Genomic DNA, 15,016 nt, shown 5'->3' with positions numbered 1-15,016 from the left:
ATTGAAACAAGGCTCCCCTTTTGGCTGTCTGTGGTTGTTCTCCCAAAGAGAAGCCACAGAGCAGTTATGCTGTGAGACGCTTGGGCCAGGTATGAAAAAAATCAGTATCATACCTAGAAACTACTCATTTGATACCCCAGGTATATAAGCGGATCAGGAAGTGTCTAGGAAGACGTGATTACGTTTATTTCTTTTATTTCTTTATGACTTGTGGATTCCTCTGTGCTAACCCCAGGTGCTTTTTTGTTTTACTTGTAACCTTTAAGCTGGACCTCAAGAAAGCTATTCTTGATGCTTAATCGTTGTAGGGTTGTTTTTTTTAAATCTAGCAAATTTCTAAGTTCCCAGATGTTTTTTTTTAAATGAAATTTCCCTTTTTTTTTAAGAACAGAATTGGATTTGTGTGTCTTAAGAGGTTTGTGCACATGTTTTATTAGCTGGTGGCAACAGCTGATTTCTTTTTTCTCCGCTCTTCCCTGGAGGGGAGGTGAAAGGACTTGAGGGTACTCCACAGGAAGGAATTCCCAAGTGCACCTTCCTGAGCTCTCAAAGCGGTTCTTCACTTGGGTGGTGGCAGAATCTACCAATCCCAAGGTCAGAGAATAGCTGTAACCTTGGGAGTTTAATACAAGCCTGGAGTGGCCAATATTAATTTTTAGAATCCTTGTGGGCCCCCACCTTCTGCACTCAAAGTGCCAGAGTGGGGAATCAGCACTTACGGGGGTATTTACACCATCTATCATCTAAATCAGCTGATGAGGATTTTGCATTTAGAGATGCAGGGGCTGTCTAGGGGAGCTTCATTTCCCTGTTTCTCACAAGGATGCTCCTACCACCTTCACTCACTCGTTTCTAACACAGGAGCCTGTTCACGCTGCTGCTACTACCAGCCCCTCTGCTTTTGGCTTCAGCAGACACCCTGGGCAGGGAGGTACCATGTGTAACTGGACTATTCATGGGACCCTGTTCTGTATTTTTATAACTATGTCCTACTAACTAACAACGCACTTCTTGGTGTCACATGCCCAGTGGCCCCTGGCTTTGGCTAAGCCAACTAATATTGTATTCTGTTTGGATAGGACTGCTGAAAGCACTTTACTGCACATACTGGTACAGTGGAAGCTGAGTTAGCCGAATGTAAGGAGAGAAATGACATTTGCTCTGAATCAGGAATTTGGGTAAATGGAAAGCAATTTATAGGCATTGAAAACTTCATCACACAAGTCCTTATGTGCAGAAGTCCGGCAGTAGTGTATAAAGACTTAATATGCTGCAGACTTTAAGCAAAAAGAGTTCGGATTCCATCCATTATAGAGAAAGGTAACAGATTTGAATCTTTTACCAGGTTCAGTTCTACCCTCAGTTATCCTAACCAAGCCTGAGGTCGGGCTCCTTTTCCGCTTTACTGGAAAAGATTGGGTGATGCAGACCAGATTTTACACAGTATGCTTTGTGATACGTCCCCCTTTTCTACCACCTTGAGCTTAACCACCTCACAGGAGGAACTGGATGTCCTCCAAAGTTATAAGGTTAGACATTTTTGGCATTTCATTAGATGTGTTGTAAGCTCTGCATTGCATCTCAGCAAATGTTCAACTGAGGCTCTCAAACGTCAAAAAAACTAGTAATCAGACCTCTGTACCTTGTTATGCTTTTCTCCATCGGCTATTTAGACAGTAATATTTCATTGGAGGATAGACGGGTGGATTAAGTTATACTGGAGTTTATCCCTTTCACGCTTGTGTTGCACAGAAAATTCTTCATAGTCCGGCCTGGCCTCTCTTCTCCGCCCCCGCTCTCGCCTGCGGGGGCAGAAGCTTGGTGGGGCTGCGCGCCCCGGGCTCTGTCCCGCTGCTCCTCGGCAGGCGGCAGCCAAGCTCCCGCCTCTTCCCCGCAGCGTGCTGCGGGCTCGCCCCTCCTCCTCTCCCTCTCTCCGCCCGGCACAGCGCGGACCGGAGGCAGGGGGAGAGAGGGAAAGTGGAGAAGAGGCGGGGGCAGGGCCTTGAGAAAGGAGGTGGAATCGGGGTATCCCCCCCTCCAGCCCCCTGCTGTGAACCGCTCAGGGCAGGGAGCTAGGAGCACCCCGCACGACCCCAGCCCACCTCCCCAGCCCTGACTCCTGCACCCCCCGCCCCTGCCCTGACTCCTGCAACCCACAGGCACACACCCAGCCCTCTGCCCTGCCCCCTGCACCCCCTTTCCCACACCCTGCCCCCTGCACCCCCTCACACACCCCAGCCCCGACTCCTGCACCCCACAAACATACCCAGTCCCCCCACACCCCATGTCCTGACTCCTGCACCCCACAAACATACCCAGTCCCCCCACACCCCATGTCCTGACTCCTGCACCCCCCCACATCCCCACCCCGAGCACCAAACGGGGAGCTCCTGTGCCCTCCTGCCCACATATCCACCTGCACCCCTTGCACCGAAGGGGAGCTGCCCCAGATAAGCACTCCACACCCCAACCTCCTGCCCTAACCTTGAGCCCCCTTCCTCATTCTAGCTCCTGGCCAGACCCTGCACCTCAGCCTGCTCCTGCACCCTAACTCCCTCCCAGACCCTGAATCCCTCGCCCTGTACTCAGTGCGGAGACAAAGAGAATGGGCTAGAACCAGGGAGAGGGTAGGTACCCGATCTCTGTGGGCAGGAGTGGGGGGGATCCTGTTTCACCCCCTCCCCAGCCCTGCTGCACTTGCAGTTTACCCCCAGCCCCTCCCTTGCTCCAGGGACCAACCCTAGTTCCTGCCCTGCTGTGCTTTTGCCCCCGGCCTCTGCCTTGCTCCAGTCAGCAGGGACTAATCCTCCCCACATGCCCCACTGTGCTTTTCTTGCCCCTGGCCCCTGCCTCGCCCCAGCTGAGGAACAATCATTCCCCCCCTCCCCACTATGCCCAGCTGTTAGGGTGGATAAAAATCAAGGACTTAAAAAAAAAAAATCAGATATTTTTGATTTTTTTTAATTTAAATTGGATTTTTGAGGAAAACCATATCTAAAGGTAGTTTTAATTAAGATACATTATATCTCATCATGGAATAGGGATTATAAATTCTAATTTTATAGTATGAGACAATATATTAATGTAATGTTTAAGAAAAGTTTTGTAAATGAGTTCTAATAGTTCGTGGATTAGGGACCCAATTTTATGGGGTTTCACAGGCTTCTGTATAGATTATTTAGGTTAATCTTTCTATATACCCACTGGGACTCAGTGCTCAGTCTAGAAGACACCATCAGAAATGCTTAGTTTTGCAGTTTTATTATGCTGTATTATGCAATAAGCGCCCAATTGCGTAATATAGATGTTGTAGAAATGTACAGAAAGCCCGCATTCACTCACAGCATGCGTCCTCACTACTGAGGCGCCGCATTACCATTGGTCCTCTCCTGCCCCTCAGACTACTATTCTAGAAAATTCTTGACCTATATAAGCGGCTGCATCAGGCGTGCTCAGCACAGTGTCTACAGTGTTTGTAATCTTTGTCGCGTGTACTCTACTGAAATAGCATAACAAGCCCGTGGCTTTATGTTTTAATTCAATCGTATGATACCCTCTTTTAATTTTAAGGGGGATCGCTTTGTTGTTAATATAAGAAAAGGAGCAGACAAACTGAATTATAATGAATGTGCTGATAGTAGTGCAAATACCTCGGACTCCTCGGTTAAGAACTTACATGAAGATAATGCCGCCACCAGTTCCAGTGTGTGCAATAAACTGAGTAATGACCAACAGAAACAGACTTTGTCTCTTAGTTCAGGTCAATGTAGTTTCTATTCAAAGCCATCAAACATTCCATCTGATGACCTGTCTGTGATATTCCAAAAAATAGATTAGAATGCCAGTCTCAATTATCTAGAGGTCCTTATCAGCCTAGATTGAGTATGTTTCCTAGAAGTAAAATAGGGAGTAAACAAAAGTTTTCAGTCCAATTGGTATAAAAAGTGGTTAGGTGGTTAGAATATAGCCCATCAAAGGACGCAGCATTTTGCTTTTACTGCCATTTCGTCTCCTCTAATGATGCAGCAAACAAAGGTCACACTGATCCAGCATTTATTGATAAGGGATTCAGAAACTGGCATAGGGCTAACAAATGTTTTTAAAACCACCAACTGTCAAAATCTCATGTGTTGGGCTGTTCTTCATGGTCAAGTTTTAATGAAGGGAAACCTATTGATGTATTGTTGGATGAAGGCAAGCAGGCTTATCTGTCTAAACAAGAAGAACGGTGCCATAACCGAAGTGTAATGGAGCGACTGATTGACATTGTTCTGTGTTTGGTGAAAGATGGGAGACCATTCAGGGGTCACAATGAAAAAGCTGACAGTTTTGAGAGAGGTTTATTTCTAAATCTTGTCAATATGCTCCAAAAATATCATAGAATCATAGAATCATAGAATATCAGGGTTGGAAGGGACCCCAGAAGGTCATCTAGTCCAACCCCCTGCTCAAAGCAGGACCAAGTCCCAGTTAAATCATCCCAGCCAGGGCTTTGTCAAGCCTGACCTTAAAAACCTGTAAGGAAGGAGATTCTACCACCTCCCTAGGTAACGCATTCCAGTGTTTCACCACCCTCTTAGTGAAAAAGTTTTTCCTAATATCCAATCTAAACCTCCCCCATTGCAACTTGAGACCATTACTCCTCGTTCTGTCATCTGCTACCATTGAGAACAGTCTAGAGCCATCCTCTTTGGAACCCCCTTTCAGGTAGTTGAAAGCAGCTATCAAATCCCCCCTCGTTCTTCTCTTCTGCAGACTAAACAATCCCAGCTCCCTCAGCCTCTCCTCATAAGTCATGTGCTCTAGACCCCTAATCATTTTTGTTGCCCTTCGCTGGACTCTTTCCAATTTATCCACATCCTTCTTGTAGTGTGGGGCCCAAAACTGGACACAGTACTCCAGATGAGGCCTCACCAGTGTCGAATAGAGGGGAACGATCACGTCCCTCGATCTGCTCGCTATGCCCCTACTTATACATCCCAAAATGCCATTGGCCTTCTTGGCAACAAGGGCACACTGCTGACTCAATGATCCTATGATCCTATTGATGACTCAATATGATCCTGTAATGGCAAAGCATGTGCAACAATCTCCTCGAAACGCTACCTATCTGAGTAATTGCATCCAAAATGATTTAATTGTAGCCTTGCACAACGTTGTGCAACAAAAGATTGTGTCTTCACTAAATAGAAAAATGGTCTCAATAATTGCCAACGAAAACTACTGACTGTGGACACCATGAACGGATGTCCATTGTGGTGCGGTATTTTGACAATGAAAAACATAGTCCAGTTGAATATTTTGTGTCCATTCAGAGACTATTAACAGTTGATGCTCAGTCTATTTTTGACCAGTTAAATGATGTCCTTGGCATTCTTAAAATTGACTGGTCATCAGTGATGTCTGTCTGTTTTGATGGCGCATCTACTATGTCTGGATGTACTGTGGGAGTTCAAATGAAATGTAAAGAAAGAAACAGTGAAATACTCTACGTACACTGCTATGCGCATTGTTTGAATCTCATCCTAGAAGATGCATGCACTGCAAGTAAACAAAACAGAACTGTCTTTGATTTTTTTCATGTTATTCAGACTCTTTATGCCTTCGTGCAGGGGAATCCTGTGCGACATGCAGTAATGGAGAAGATTTCACAAGAAGTAGGATCTCAGTTGAAGACTTTGAAGTCTCTGTCAAACACAAGATGGGCATTGCAGAGCAGAAGCAGTGGCTGCTGTAAAACAAAACTACTCCATCATTTTACAAGCTTTACACGAGATTATCGAAACAACTCACTTTGCTGACTCTAAAATAAAAGCCGGGGCCTTATCCATGAACTAAATTCATTCCAGTTCATCTTTGCCCTTCACATGATGCACCCTATTCTCCAGATGGCGGTAAAAGTGAGTAAGGCTCTTCAAGCTCCAGATCTCAACTTACTTACTGCAATGACAGGGGTGAAAAGCTTGTGTAACTCTGGCTGCGATGAGAAGTGGCCCAGAATATTTTCAATCTATTTTCAATGACAGTGTGAAAATGTGTGTAGAGAATGATATCGATTCCTCCAGTTAAGAAGAGAAAAACGTCCACTTGTATTGATGGTGTGTTTGAGTCCCAGCATCACTTTGATACAAAAGAGGAGCAAGAGAGAATAACTTCATTTTACCCACTCCTAGACTCAATGATTACCGGCATTGACCAGTGATTTGAACAGGAGACTTGTAAAATTGTGACTGTAGTGGGAAAACTGCTGAGCTTAGACATTGGCAGGGACGATATGAGAATCATTGCCAACAAATTTGAAGTGTCCTTGGATGAGCTGGAAGCTGAAATCAGATTGCTTCGGGGTTATGACGGACCTGTTCCTAAAGTTCCTATGAACACCACCAGAGAGTGGCTTGACTGGCTAAAGAAATCGAATTGGTCTTCCATGTTCCAGGCCTTTTACAAATCTATTGAATGTTTTGCAGTCTTACCTGTTACAAGCTGTTCATGTGAAAGAGCCTTTTCGAAACTAGCACATGTAAAAAACAAACTAAGAAGTACAATGTCCTAACAGTGCCTCGACTCACTCGTGATTTTGTACATTGAACAAGAATTGGCTTCGTCAGTTAATTACAATGATGTGATTGAGGAATTTAAGTCCATAACACCTGGTGAGTGATGTCTCATTCTCTAGGACAGGAAGATGAAGAAATCTTAATCTGTTTTGGTCAGTTTGGGTTAGCTCATTATCTGGTTAAAGATACAGTCAATTTTCATGATCTTTATATACGGCTGGTTATCACTACAGCAAAAATTTGCTATTTTGTCTCATTTTTTAAGTTTGTATTTTTTAAGTAAAGTTTAGTTGTTAATTTAAAAAACATTAAGTTTAGTTAAGTTTTAGTTTCTTTAGTTTGTTTGATGAATAAAAATAATGTCCTTTATGACTGAGTATTCAATAAATGTTCGCCTTTAAAAATAAATAAATAAAATTCCCTGGGTGCACACCCTAATGAAATGTGCTGCGCATGCCTATGTGTCTATTCAAGAGTCACAATACTCATACCACAAGGCATTCATCACAGTTGCATTTGTGGTCAAAGTTAGATGAAACTGGATTAGCTCTTTTCATTAGAGGGACAAAAAGGGTGAGGTTATAACTTATTCTCACCAACTTCTGTTAGTGAAAGAAACAAGCTTTTAAGCTTACGCAGGTTTTTCATGTTTTCCCTCATGGTGTCACTAGAGAGCAGACTAGGGCCTTTAATTGTAACTTTCATACAAATAATGTAATACCATCAGCTACTGTTTAATGACCAATACACAAATTCAGAGCTTGAAACCTTTAACAGAGTGAATAAGATCTTATCAAATTTGATAACAGACAATACATCTTATCTCCCACCCCTAGCCTCTCCACCCCCAAATATTAGAGTGAAATGTTTCTCACTTTGGAAATGGAAAGTTATGAAGACTAAGTACTGGAAAAAATATCCATTGTTTTAGTTTGCTGAGAACTCAGTGAAATCCCAAGCCCAGACTAGGGTCTAGTGGTGTATGAGTTACAGCGCACACACTGAAGTGTTGTACAGTAATCGCTCTGTGTATACTTTGCTAGGGCTAACTAAAAGGACCCTACAAAAAGAAAAGGAGTACTTGTGGCACCTTTAGAGACTAACAAATTTATTTGAGCATAAGCTTTTGTGAGCTACAGCTCACTTCATCGGATGCATTCAGTGATTTTGCGGATACAGACTAACACGGCCGCTACTCTAAAAGGTACCTAGTTTGCATTAGTGTAGTCTGTACAGGGCCACGTAGACAAGCCTTAAATCTCTCAGTGCGTTCAGAGACCAGAATGGATATGAAATGGATGCAACCTAAAAGAATCTTCTGGGTACTGACATACTAAGGAATTTACACCCCACTTCATTTCAGAGTTGTTGTGCCCACATGCAGTGATAAGCCACTGCAGGCACAACTGTGCCCCAGAGCCAGAGTTCCTTGTGACAGCTTGCAAGGGTTGACTCACCACTAAAATACCTCCTTCTGGTCAGGCCTTTCATAAGGACAGTCTCCCTACCTGGCATCCCTTGCTGACAGTCACTCCAGCAGTCTCTCTTCCTGGGACTCAGCCCTCCAGTCAGAGCACAGTTTAGTTTACCCCTTTCAGGATAACAGGAAGTCCAACATAAATCAGTCTAATGTCCTCACAAGAGAGTCTTCAGCCCAATTTCTGAGCTCTATGGTCCTCATAACCTTCTCTTGGAGCGTTCCACTATCCTTATCCCCCTCTCAGGGACCAGGGCTCTGAGGGCTCCACCCTAAGAGGAATCACAAAATGAAAAGCATACAAAGAAGGCCATTACTGCCTTCCTCAGGCTCAGGCTTGACCTCATATACCTCTGTGTTCCTCTGTTCCTCCACTGAGCACCTCCCCAAGGAACCTCAGTGTTCCCTCCCTGGTAGTCCAAATCCTGCCCTTCTATCAGGGATCACTAGTAAGACAAGCTTCACTCCCAGTAGCTGCTGTCTTGCTTTCCCAGCCTCTTACCAGACTTCTCCCCTCAGGAATGGATTGAAGGGCCAACTCTGTCCCCTAGACTTTCTCCTCACAACATCTGACGTCCCAAAGACTAACTGTAAAATTCCTCAAACTCTACCTGCAGCCCCCTTTTTGAAATTCCTTTCTTCATAATCTCTACCCATCTGGGCTTAATCTCTAATTAAACCCGGAGAACTCTCCCCACATCCCAGGTGCTATGAGGTAACCTAATTGGTTTGGGGAAGGATAGCTCAGTGATTTGAGCATTGACCTGCTAAACCCAGGGTTCTGAGTTCAATCCTTGAGGAGGCCATTTAGGGATCTGGGGCAAAAATTGGGGATCGGTCCTGCTTTGAGCAGGGGGTTGGACTAGATGACCTGAGGTCCCTTCCAACCCTATGATTTTATGAAATATGCTACTGTCTACACTAGGAGCCAGTGGGTGGGAAATGCTCCCACCACAATTTTTCTCCAGAACAATGTCAGACATTTCTCTTAAGTGGAGGTTGCCGAGGGTGTTTCCATGTGAGCGGAGAGGCAGCCTGCTCTTTTCCTAAACTGGTTCCATTTCACCCCACCAGAGTCCCCCACTCCTACTCTGCAGAGCGGGAAAGTGAAAAGGAGGCTGACGGTGAAGTGAAGCAGAGCCCGTGTAACAGAATTCTACAAAAGTCCCCACACGAGAGAGGGAAGGAGGCCTTTTTTAGTGATGCATTTATGCTTTTCAGAATAAAAATGTGCCTCTCTCCATGTAATATCGCACTGACAGAACTCAGAGGGCTCCCAGCAAATGAAAACTGTTCCATTTGTTCCCAGACATCAGCACCACCATAACATTGCTGTGCATTGGAAGAAGATGCTGCTTACTGATTCACCAATGATCATGCTAAGCAGCTAAGGTTTCCATCTCTGAAATATGCCCCCTCCCCCTCCCCCTCCCCCGGCACCTCCCCACCGCAACCTCTACCCACAACCACAAGGCAACTCCACAAACCCTCCATCCCCCGCGTCTTCAACAGCCACTTCTAGTATCTGGAAAGATAACACATATAGACAAAATTGATAACATTGCACATCTCCTCACCCTTGTGTTACTCAAACCCTCTCTCACACACACACACGTGGTTCACTTGCGTGTTGGTGGGCAGACAGCTCCTGCATTTTCAACAGTTGATCTGTTATCCCTTAAACTGTGGAAGTGGGAACCCTGCAGCATCTTTAGCTGGACACAGAAACTTTTAACATTAGATAGCCAGTGTACTGTGATAATAATGCAAATCTTTAGATCCACATAATTTAATCTGCCAGGGTTTTTTATTTTTTTTTATTTTTCTGGCAACTGGCAAATCCATTTAAAAAAAAAATGGCCAGACGAGTCAAATACCAGCCAGGTGGAAAACCTATAAGGTTATATATAATAATCCCTCTCTCTTAGGCAATATAAGCCTTGTGTTTAAACATGGGTACAATACCAAGTGTACACATAAGGCTCTGGGAAAAGAGAACTGAAGTACAGTGACAACTGAAAGTTCACTCTTCCTTGTCTGGGGTGAAAACTGTGAGAGCTTGTCTACACGGGGATGCCCAGGAAAATTAACTCAAGGTGTGAAGTTTTAAAGCTCTTTAAACCCCTGTGTGGACTCCTTTCCTCAGAAGTAAAATGGCCTTAGATTGCTATAGTGAACTATTCACTTCCCACTGTTTGCTCAGGCACCTCCTGAGATCAAAGCCCTGCCTGTGAAAAATGAGAACATAGTGGAGAATTTAATAAGTACATGAGCTTATTCACTTATCCTGGGAAATCCTTGGCCAAATACAAATGACCATGGTTCTTTTCTCACTTACATAGCTAGAATCAAGAGCAGCTCCACGGAAGTCAATGGCGTTGCCCTAATGGAGTAACCCAGGAGAACCTGACCCTACAGTAAAGTTGATCGAAAAACAGGACACATTTTTTAAAGAGGAGCTTCTCTGCTCATATAATAAGTAATATACATTTAGCATTTTCATCCATATTATTCCCATTTACACATGGGAAAACTGATGCACAAAGCCCTATGTTACTCAGGGAGCGAAGAAAATGCAGATCTCCTAACACCCAGTCTGATGCATTATCCATTGGTGCACATTGCTCTTGATGCCAACGCAGACAGCATGACTGATCAACGTACAGTAGTCTGACACACCTTTAGTTCAGACTTGATTTGCTTGTAATTATGGTCAAATTCTCAAGTCCCTAATTTCAGGGCACAGTCTGACAACTTACTGCACTGCTGCAGTGAGATATTTTTAGATGTCTTTAACCCAATCCTGTACCACTTACTCTGCTGCAGGATCAGGCCTGTGTTGTGCAGACTGGATATAACTAATCCAAAGCAGTTTCTGGGCAGCTAATATTTGCTTGTTAAATTCTGCTCACTTATGTTTGATGAACTATCAAAGGCAACCACTCATCTATCCTAGATAATGCTCAATACCACTGTAAAGTCCAGTTGTTTAACCTTGACCATTGTTCTGATGTTGACTCATTTTCTTTTAGATTGTCCTCTACAAATAAACCTTGCTGTCAGCTGTGTTTGTCTGTTGTTTTAGGGCCCCCCCGGGAAAAATTTACAGGCATATAAAACACTTCTCTTGTTGAAGACAGTATGTTGGCCTCAGATGAATTATAAGGGTTTTATCTCTGATGTGTAATAGTATATTTTATCATCAATAAAATAAAAAAAATACAGCTGCTAAAAACACAATATTTCGTTGATGGGCCAGATTCTCCATTGATGTAAGCAAGCACTTTACTATAGAGTTAGCATTGCACCTGCTTACATTGGCAGTGAATTTGCCAATATACAGATTGAACAGGGGAAATCAGTTACTGTTACTGTATAAAAGGGTATATAGTTTACATGAGGAAAGCTGCACAATTGTGATTCCTTTTATATAGTTTAAGGGTGCTAGGATCCTGGATATCCACCTACTCTGTAGTCGGCCTGTCTACTAAGAAAGACAGAATGAGCTCTTCCCTGGAAGGCCAAGTGTGCATGCTGCTGCTATGTACTGTACACTGGGACCTCAAATAGCCAAAGAGATTTAGGAGCCTAAGTCATTCAGGCAATTTTGAACATTTTGCCCACAATATGAAATGGGAGACCATTAGAGCAAAACTCCCATCAACTTCAGTGAGAGCAAGGGAACCCCCTAAGGCCCAGATTCAGCAAACCATCTCTATTCAGCCAAGCACTTAAGCATGTGCTCAATTTGCATTAACATCAATGAGACTTAAGCATGTGCTTCAGTGTTTTGCTGAAATGAGGCTTTCATTTGTGATATACTGAAGCCAGAGCCACTGCAATTTGATACTGTGCTGAAAACACTGTCCCTGTGGTTGCCAGTACAAAGTCAGTGTTTGCCAACAGTACCCACAGTGGAATCTGAGATACCCAGGGTTTCCCCAGTGTTTAGACTAGGATACAGCTTCTGTAAATGAAAACCCAGAAAGGGGCATTAGAGTAGTTTCTGTTTCTAAAGGAAATTAGTGATAAAATCAGCCCTGTTTAATAAAAGTAGCAAACAAAACACCTATACTTGGAACAATTTTTTTTTATAATAATGATCCACCAGTGCCAGGTATGATGACAGGCTTCACTCTGAAACATCCACCGCTGTATTTCACTAAGGAAGAGATGGGTGAAAGTGAGTCAATTTGTCAATAGCCTGCACAAGTGAAATGAAACCTGCTACTGTTGAAATCAATGGCAAAATTCCCATTGACTGTAATAGGGCCAGGATACCACTCATTGTCTTTTGGGATCTCTTGGTTGACATATTTAATTTTTCAAAGTTTTCCCTTTTCCTTTTGGATGCAAGAGTGCTGAATCATAGAATCTCAGGGTTGGAAGGGACCTCAGGAGATCAGCTAGTCCAACCCCCTGCTCAAAGCAGGACCCATCCCCAACTAAATCATCCCAGACAGGGCTTTGTCAAGCCTGACCTTCAAAACTTCTAAGGAAGGAGATTCCACCACCTCCCTAGGTAACGCATTCCAGTGTTTCACCACCCTCCTAGTGAAAAAGTTTTCCCTAATATCCAACCTAAACCTCCCCCACTGCAACTTGAGACCATTACTCCTTGTTCTGTCATCTGGTACCACTGAGAACAGTCTAGAGCCATTCTCTTTGGAACCCCCTTTCAGGTAGTTGAAAGCAGCTATCAAATCCCCCCTCATTCTTCTCTTCTACAGACTAAATAATCTCAGTTCCCTCAGTCTCTCCTCATAAGTCATGTGCTCCAGCCCCCTAATAATTTTTGTTGTCCTCTGCTGGGCTCTTTCCAATTTTTCCACATCCTTCTTGTAGTGTGGGGCCCAAAACTGGACACACTACTCCAGATGAGGCCTCACCAATGCCTAATAGAGGGGAATGATTACATCCCTCGATCTGCTGGCAATGCCCCTATATACACAGCCCAAAATGCTGTTAGCCTTCTTGGCAACAAGGGCATAATGTTGACTCATATCCAGCTTCTTGTCCACTGTAACCCCTAGGTCCTTTTCTGTAGAATTGCTACCTAGCCACTCGGTCCCTAGTCTGTAGCGGTGCATGGGATTCTTCTGTCCTAAGTGGAGGACTCTGCACTTGTCCTTGTTGAACCTCATCAGATTTTTTTTGGCCCAATCTTCTAATTTGTCTAGGTCCCTCTGTATCCTATCCCTACCCTCCATCATATCTATCACTCCTCCCAGTTTAGTGTCATCTGCAAACTTGCTGAGGGTGCAATCCACACCATCCTCCAGATCATTAATGAATGGTCACCCTGAATTTTTCTGGGAGGGAGGAGCTGTGATTAGTGTTAATCTATACCTAAGTTTGCTTAAGAATATTTACTAAAATATTCATACAACATACTTATAGAATACTAAAATATTTACACACATATTTACACAATAGCCAAGAGGCAGGCTGGCCCTGCTAGCTAATTTATAATCTGCTGGTAAATGCATTAAAAAGCTTACAGAATGCTTTTAACATAAATTATATATTTCTACCGTAATTTTTTTTCTAATAAGTGCTAATATTCAAACACATCTAACACATAGTAGAACTTACCTTAAAACACCATGTAAAGTTCCAGCTTTTCTCATGCATTCATGTCTTAAGTAGTACTTTTGGGGCCAGCTAAGTCAGATATGTTAATCTGTTTCTTAAAGCATGGTCAGGAATAATTTACTGACAGACAGGAGTCTGTAGAACTTAGAAAACTGTCTGCTAGGGCACAGCTTCAAAGTATTACAGATTCTCCACTAGAGCAGAAAGAGATCCACAGTTTGGTAACATTTATTCCTTATTTGGAGGGTCTTTATTCCTCCTGTATATCATGCCAAGGGGCAAGGGCTGAAGCTCGAGACCTGCCACTCAAGCCAAAACTTCAGCCCCACCACCCAAGGTGCAGTGACTTCACCGCTAACTCGCCCCCCTGCATGATCCTCCGCGCTCCCCTTGGAAGGCACGCCCCCCACAGTTTGTAAACCTCTGCTTTACTCTGGTTTAGATAATATTTTGGCCCTGAACCTGATGCTTTCTCATTTTGATTCTTCTGTCTTCATTTTATTAATTTAATGTCTGTAAAGGATGCTGCAATGACAATACGCAAAAGCAGTGGTCCCCAAACTTTTCAGCGTCACCCCCCCGCTCACCCCTGTCCAGGACTCCTGTGGGGGGGGGGGGGCGGAGCGCTATGGACAAGGGTAAGAGGGCTGAGGCTGGGGGGCGGGTCTCAAGCCTGGAGTGGGGCCGGGGCTGCGGCCAGGAGTCGAGGCCGGGAGCTGGTCCGTGGCTGGACTGGAGCAGAGCTGGAACCAGATCACAGCTCAGTGGTTCTCCCTCCGTGCACCCCATGGGGGCTGGCTCAGGCCCCACAGTGGCCCCCAGAACATTCCTCCATGCCCGCCTCAGAGGGGCATGCCCCATAGTTTGGGGACCTCTACTCTAAAGTGACGTTGTCCATGGACAGAGCAGGTATAACATAAGAAGCAGTTCTGCAAACTTCCCCACACGGCCTTGCCAACGTGTTCAAATCCTGAGCTGAAGGAACTACTACTGTGGATGAAAATTGACCCATAGGTAAGACACCATGCCTATGTTTGCGTTAACTAACTGAGCCTTTATCTTTTGCTCTTGGAAAAGAACATGAGGCAGTCATGACCACCATCCTGTCTTTCCCTGATTGCTGAATGCAAGGGACATTTCTGTTAGATTGAGAGGAGCCATGCAAAGGAAGGTTGCTTCAGTATGAAAAGGCTGAGAATTGCTGCAATCGAATATAAGCAGGGAAAGTTGTGAATAAATAATTGCTATACTTTCATGGTGAATAGTTCCAGTTTGCCAAAGCTAAGGTCCTTTCCCTTTTTTTTCTAATTTGTCAATGTATCCCTTCCAAATATCAACACGAAGAGAGGTTACAAAAGGGAAATAGTCCAACCTAACTTCTTTCCAT

Source organism: Chelonia mydas, chromosome 8 (assembly GCF_015237465.2).
Source record: "Chelonia mydas isolate rCheMyd1 chromosome 8, rCheMyd1.pri.v2, whole genome shotgun sequence".
In the NCBI taxonomy this organism is placed as follows: domain Eukaryota; kingdom Metazoa; phylum Chordata; order Testudines; family Cheloniidae; genus Chelonia; species Chelonia mydas.
The sequence above is the reverse complement of the archived record's forward strand: the minus strand, read 5'-3'. Positions refer to the sequence as shown.